Source organism: Cupressus sempervirens, chromosome 2, assembly GCF_028749045.1.
Source record: "Cupressus sempervirens isolate cs-2001-9-10 chromosome 2, ASM2874904v1, whole genome shotgun sequence".
NCBI classification, from domain to species: domain Eukaryota; kingdom Viridiplantae; phylum Streptophyta; class Pinopsida; order Cupressales; family Cupressaceae; genus Cupressus; species Cupressus sempervirens.
Genome location: NC_143119.1, coordinates 206,829,532 through 206,837,638, shown reverse-complemented (window position 1 = coordinate 206,837,638; position 8,107 = coordinate 206,829,532). Strand labels below are relative to the sequence as shown.

The 8,107-nt window shown below is 30.3% G+C and overlaps 1 non-coding gene across 1 annotated transcript; it reads left to right on the top strand.

The window, feature by feature from the left end:
• Window positions 1-201: 201 nt before the first annotated feature.
• Window positions 202-273, top strand: TRNAI-UAU (transfer RNA isoleucine (anticodon UAU)). Its single transcript has one exon. It is a non-coding gene; the product is annotated as a tRNA-Ile (tRNA).
• The last annotated feature ends 7,834 nt before the right edge of the window (window positions 274-8,107 follow it).

Genomic DNA, 8,107 nt, shown 5'->3' with positions numbered 1-8,107 from the left:
ACATGAAATATAATTTTAAAATGTTTGAATGGAAGAATTTAAAATTTTTGAATTTTTATTGATAAAGATTTAGATTGTTGTTTTTCACAATAACTAAATATTTTGTTCTTTGAGAAGAGTATATCATGTTACAGTGACCATGATCATTGTAGATCTAATGTTGGGAAGACAACTTTCTCATTTTTTTGCATTATTCTTTAAAGGGTACTAGCTCAATGGAAGAGCACCTGCTTTATAAGTAGGAGGATGGTGGTTCAATTCCATCGTGCCCTAATATGACTTAATTAATGATTAAATAAACTACAAAATATATTACCAAATATACTACCAAATATACTTCCAAATATACTACCATATATACTACCAAAAAATACCAAATATACTACCAAATCAACTACTAAATATACTACTCAAAAACTACGAAATAAACTACCAAAATTACCAAATAAACTACCATATAAACTACCAAGTAACAACAATAAATGACTTAATCGATGACCTAATGAATGATTAAAATAATTTAGTCATAAATTTGGTTGGGAGATAAATGTCTGGCAATAAACTACCATTGGTCACAAGATCAAAATTAGTCACATATCTACAATTTTTAGTAGTTTATTTAGTAATATATTGTTGTTTTTATGCTAGTGATATTATACTTGACATCATCTAGAGAATTGGTTAAGTCTATTGACATTCAAATGTCAAAACCATTTCGAGACTAACATGATCACACATCAAGAATCACATCACATAAAGCTTACATAGTCTTCCATAGAGGTAGAGTTAACTTCACATTTACAATAGGGTATTTGCAAGATCATGGTCAATCAAACTATGCTCTCAAGTGGAAATAAAAAATTAGAAAATCAAGGTTATGTCAACTTGATGTACAATTTTCTACTTGTTATTAACTTTATATGAAAAAATTGAGAGAAAATAATCTCTAGCAAATTGAATCTAGTTTTTTAACTACTGGGAGTTATCTCAAAAAATAAAAAAATGATTGGTCAAAATTTTGAATTTAATGCAATATTATAGAAACTTTAAAACAAAAATAAGAAGGAGGTGTATTTTCTGACCATCTTAATGAAAATCAAATGATAATATTTTTTAATAATATTCTAGATATAAGAAGAAGACTCATGCTTGGATGTGACACATATTTTTTGGAATTTTTATTATAAATAAATAATTGATAATAAATTTTTGACTTTAGTATTTTTGGAATAAAATAACTCTTGTGTCTCACCACCTTACCTAATTCCAAACTCCACAAAATTAAAATTTTCATTTTTTTCCCTTATAATAGAAGAAACATAGAATTTGATGCATCTTTTAGATTTCAAAGATGTTGTACCATTTGAAAGTTATAGTTATTTTTCAAGTACTATGTTAGTCAACACTTTATATGTAACTCCATTAGAAAATAAGTAATAATTACTTACTAAACTCATAATTTGACAAACCTTACATTTATGGAAAGATAAGAACATCATTAATAAACCCTTTTATTTCATCAAATTTTGGTGAAAAAAAATTCGTCAGCTACATGTTTCAAATAAAAATCGCATAAAAATAGGCCAAAAGCACATTTTAAGGATGTTTTTAAAGTTGACCATATAGGTTTGGTATCAAAAGATATAGTAGACCTTATAAAGATATCAATTATTTTCATTTAGTCTCAGGGTGGGTGGGAAAAATGTTGGCATAGATTTTGAAATGGTTTGAGATATTTCAAAACTACAAATTTTTTAGATTGCCACTTTTTGGCAAACCATGATCCTGCACATACCCAATATTTACTTTATAACTTTGTAATTTTCTAAAAATTCTTTAGTTGACCTTCAAACTTTCACACATTTGATAAAAATAAAAAAATTAACACCTTCCCTCTATGGGTCAACATCTAGGATTTCATCTCTAATTAGTCAAGTAATTATTTCATAAACAAAAAAATTCCTTAACTTGCAATTAACTATTTTTTGACATGCTCTATTCTAGCTGGATATTGTTGCATGTCAAACTATTATATCTTCTTCCCTACTTATTCTACTAACTTACACACTTGCACATGTCATCTTGACACCTTGTCCTATATGTACCTAACTATGCATGTACCAGTAATGCCCTAGTCAACTATACAGACCAAAAGTGTATCTCCTCTACCAGATAAACTAATTGATACATAGATAATTTTCTAAGTATGGATAACTTAACTTCATCTTCAAGGTTTTTCTTCTTCATAATGAAGATATGTTTCCATAAATGACAGCATTCCATATTTACCTTAGCCAAATTGCAAAAAATTTCTCCATTTGGCATTGATGGCAATATATGGGAAAATTGTTTAAGTCTGAAAAACTCTTAGTCATCAAAACCTTACAAAATTTGGCCTTATTAAAATTTCAAAATTCATTTTTTCTTGGATCATTATATTTAACCATATTTCCTTATATATCCTAGTTATAATTCATAACTCCCCATTAGACTATTGTTCTAGTTGATATATTATTCCACTATCTTATATCACATATACACCTATATAGAATTTTCGTTATCTCTCCTCCTTTGACATCAATGAAAAAGGTGTCAAAAACATATGTAGAATTCAAAATTTAGATAAATACCTCTATATTAGGTATATATTTGTTCTATACAGATCTTGAAAACTTACCTTTAGGCTCTTGAAGTTCTTCTCCCATGAATCTCATGTTAGAATATTTAGAGGAACTTAGAGAGGAAGGGGGGTTAAATTAGTTATCCAAGATTGAGATGTACCAATTGATCAAACATTCATTTTAAAATCTTTAGATCTTATCATTCCATAACATAATCTCTAGAGTAAACTTTGGGAACATCAACTAGTTGTTCATTATTCCAAATATAAAAAAGCTTGCAGAATGTAAACATTAATTGGTAAAACACCATAAATAACTTTCACACAAGTTTGAAATTAGGATTTAGTATGGAAATCCAATTTTTGAAAGACCACTATCAACATGTCACTAATTTTTACTCTTTTTAAGTGAGCTTTGTTAGGAGACAACCCTGTTAAAGGTTACAAACAACATTGTTAAATGTGACCTAGTTAAAGGATTTGATCACACTATTAAAAGTTGACTTGTTAGAGAACTTTAAAAATTATATTAGAATGTCATAGTACGAAAGGATTTACATATTACTATTAGGTCAAACTTGATGAAAGGATTTCAAATATTGTTTACAATGGTTAGAAAATAACACTAGGTTTTCATCTATTAAATACAAATCACTTTACATGTATAGATCTCATTTTGGCTCTTTAATTATTGATTCACCATTTGGCTCCCATTGTCATCTTAGTCTCTAATTCAGTTTGCAACCCATCAAGAAATTGCTTCACCACTTTACAAATCATCTCATCCTTCTACTTAAATTTTCTAGTCACCAACATTAGAAATTGCTCCAACTTTCAACAATGCTATGCACATATTGAAATTTTTACTTTGGAAAGGTTTTACAATATTCACCAAATGGCTAATCTCACTCATTGGGGACCCTAAATTTGGTGAATTTTTTCCTAGTTTTTGGGTGGCAACATCGCCCATAATTTATGAAAATAGGGTTGCATGCTCAGACCAATTGCCAATAATGATACATAATTATTTCTATTTTGATAATGAATTTTCCAATGGAATCCAATCTTTCTACATGGTAAATTAAAATTTTTTGTCCATATTTTTTGAGGCATATCTTAATTAATGGTCACATTCTTCAATCTATGGTAAAACTTTAAGTCAAGTTATAGGTAAAGTACATATATTTGACAAGTGTCTCTGTTTCAAAGAGTTTCTTAGGAAATTTTTATCCATCTAATCTTTGGTCTAAAATAGATTATACTATGGACAAGTGTTGTTATTTCAAAACTCTCTCTAAACTACTTGTACTTTAACTTTTTAGCCCAAAATGGGATATACAACATTGATAGGATCATCTAATGGTCATTAGATAGAGTTATTCTATCTTGGATGATACAAATTTATGGTCTCTATATATTATTACTTTTGGTCACAATTTTTTAAAATAATTAATGATTTTCCATTGTTTTACAAAATTATCATACAATAGGAAAAATTGGAAATAAAATTAAATTTTTTCTAATTTTGAAAAAAAAAATTTCCAATTCAAATTAATTTTTTATCCCTAAAATAATGTTGGATTCACCATAATTTTCTACATTTTTCCAAAGGAGGTTTCTTATAGTTATCCCTACCTTCATACCTCCTTAAGTATGTAATTTTGATATTTTTTCCTTAATCATCACCATAGATCTAGGTTTTATGATTAGATTCATCACATACAATGAATCTAATTGTCCTATTGGTTATCCTCATCCTTTTTAGAAACTTCTCTTGGAATCCATCTCTAAAGATTGTTTACCCAATTATCATCTCCTAGTATTAAATTATCCAACTCATCCATACTTATCATCAATAACCTTTCCATATGCCAAGAAATTAACTTAGTCATCTAGAAGTTATGATTTCTCATAAACTATTAAAATGTTCCTCCTCGGCCAACACTATTTTTTGACAATCGGTCATCATTAGGTTACTTAGTTGCTAGTAAATTTATTTCTTTGTCCATACACTATCACTTGATTGATACTAATTCTAAGTCAACACTAATTCTTCTCAACTTTTTTTGGCACTCATTCGAAACTAGCATCACTTGGCATATACTTTAAATGTCTTAATTGTTTGCTCTATTGCTTGCTAGAACCTATGCATTTGATCTATCTTTGATCACATCTTCAAGGCTTTAGAATTATTTTCTTCCCCACATGTAAAATAATTTAAATAATAAATTTATCTTTTCAAAGTCCAACTAATTAATAAAGTTTCCATTTATAGTTTCCTCTTCATAACACAAACTTTCCTTTAAATACTTTTTTAATGAATATATTTAAATCCTCTTCATCTATAAAATAGATATGACACTCAGATCAATGACAACATAATAATTATTCAAATTGTAGTTTCTAACAATCTCACTCTTTGGCATTAATGGAAACACTTCTAGTTACCATACAATCCAAAACTCTTTCTTTCTCAAGAAACATCCTCAATGTATGATATCTTCATTAATATTCTTATTTTCATCCTAATTCTCATCCATGTAGCTCTATAACTCTAATATGCAACACAGAATCTCTTTTTATCATATTAGATCAGGCAATACCTCTAGTAGGTCTTATGGGCTTCCTCTTAGTAAGCTCTCCCTCTTGATATCTCTATCAACTTTCTTATGGTTACAAGATAATCTCTTCCTCTTTGAAAATAATTCCAATGACATTTCAATTCATACATCTTTTCATGTAGATATATTTATGCTAGTTTTGAATTTATCCTCTATCATCTTTGTATGAATGATCCTATTAGAATGTTTAGAATAACTAAGAAGAGAGTTGGGGGGGTGAGCATGAATTAGTTACTTAAGCTCCATAAGTACCATTTTAACAATTAAATATGAAACACTCACTATTCTTCTTACCATGATGTATATCAGTCTCTATTGAGTACAAATAGACAAAATTACTAGTAGTTCACTATCTTATTATAACAGACTTTTCTAAATATAAATATGTAAATGAAAAACATCATAAAAAATTCAACAAAAGTTTGACACCAGGATTCTACGTGGATACCAAATTTGGAAAAAATTGCCTACAAGAAGTCACTACTTTTTCACTCTTTCGAAGTGATCTCTATTAGGAGCCAACCATGTTAAATGTTATAATACACATTGTTAAGTGCTACCTGATTAAAGGATTTAATCACCCTATTATGGGTGGTCTTGTTAGAAGACTTTGATAATTTGATTTAGAATGTCACCTTGCTAAATTAATTAGATAGATTGTTAAGTCATTCAATGTAATGCAAGAGCATCCTAGGTGTAAGAGAAATCTTGCATCACCCAAGAATATTTTCTTTTTAGTCTCTTCTATTTTAATAAGGACTAGTAGATAGGGTGGTTACTATTTATGGGAACTTTTTATTTTTGGTTAGTTTCTCATACAAGCTCAAAATCATCTCATTTTCTACTTGAAGGTTCATTTTAGAATTATAAGCCTACCATAAAAATCTCATTGCTCTAGCTTAAGTATCATAGAAGTTATTATAGGTTTTTGTTAAAACAATTTGAAGAAAAATCCTCAAGCTCACCATTGGAGGCCTTAGAGTGATTGGATGAGGTCTAAAAACAAAATGAAAGGATGCTTTTGTAGTTCTAAGCTTGTAGATCAAGAGCTAACATTTCTAAAAAGTGGTGATAATAGCTAATCAAAACAATGGTTTAAGAGTTATGGCCTTCCAAAGTTGTGCAACTGAAATATCTAAAAAAATTTGTCAAAAATGTATTAAACCAACTCTATATGTATTGTTAGCATCTATTGGCCCCAGGTATTAAGTTTGAGCATCTATAACCTTCCCAAGAGGCATAAAATTGCCTATTTAAGAAAGGCCCAAACATTGTCTAGAATAGCTCTTAGTGGTAGTTCATAGCTTAGTCTTACAGATTACTATAATGAAGGCACCCCATGTGGGTTAGCATATTGTACTTGTGAATTCAGTAATTCCACATTTGCAATGCAAATAAGAAGTCCATATTTTGTTCTCCCATTTTTTGTTGTTTCTTTATGTTATGAGTTTATGGTTTTAAGGGGAGTACCCTTAGTCAAGTGGTATTAGACCAAGAGTTCTTGAGTGTTTAGATAGATCACGAGCTATGAGGTAGTTTATACTAGGACCGTGGTTTGGGCTGAGTGTGTAGATAGATTACTAATTGTGAGGTATATTGCACTAGGGTTTCAGTAGAAATGCAAAAATGCCTCCATGAGGAGAGTGTGGCAGAAGAGATGTAGGTGTTACACATGAGGGTTTTAGAGCCATCCAAAGATAAATAAAAGCATTGGAATTACAAATATGTAGAGGAATAAATCTTTCCATAAGAGATGAAAGTGAGGATGAGGACAAAGTAGAAGAAAATACCAAAGTAGAGGTGATTCTAAACCTAGAGGAAGAGGGGCTTTTTAGGGCTATCTCTGAGATTGGAAAAAGACCTAAGTTTGAAGCTCCAACAATTTTTGGAAATATTAACCCAGATGAGATGATCAAATCGATCAATGTATCAGAGGATTACCTTGAGTATGAAGATATTGAGGATCCTGATAGGGTCAAGTTTGCAAATTATAAATTGAATGGACATGCAAAGATTTGGTGGCAAGAGGTTCTATTAGAGAAAAAAAAAAGGGGAAAGAAAAAAATCACCAGATGGGATTAGATGATAGCTAAACTGAAGTGACAATTCATTCTTATGGAATATGAGCTTGATCTATTGAAGAAAATGCAATGGTTGAAGCAAGCAGGAAAATCTATTCAAGAGTATACTGATGGGGACACAACCCAAGAATAGAATGGACACAACAGAAAACGGGAAATTGTATTAACTAAAAACTAAGCTAGTACATTTAGTACAGAGAAAATAAACTTCAAAACATGCCCTAAGCGCTTACAATAGCATAAATGTGGAGATAATTTCTCCTTTCAGTACCTCCTCTCAAACTCCACTCCGAACTGCCTTTTGCAATGCCATAAATCTCCTTAAATAGACCCCAAAGGGTTAAGGACTAGGAATACATTCTAGAAAGTGCTAGTAGGCATCCACCAACCAAATACAAGGCTCCAGAAGCTGCGTTAGAAGTCGACGCAAATCTAGAAGAATCTAGAAATGGTAACCAAACTTTCGGGAGGCATAACTTTTGAACCGTAGCTCCGATTGAGGAATCGTTTACATTTTTGGAAAGCTCTTGAAGTGCTCTATAGCCCTATGGACCAGCTTTTCTTGACCCCCATTTTTTTGCCCTTTTTGAGGTCATTTAATACCTCTAACCTAACTTTGAAGCATTCTTAGGAGGTCTCCAAAACCCAAAAAATTGCAATAAATTTCAAACCATGGGGCCTTTTGACCTAATTCATTTTCTGGAATGCTCTAAATCACAATTACATTCATCTGGCCAATTCACACCTTCTAGTTTACCAAAATGATGGCCCAATTACATACTCCT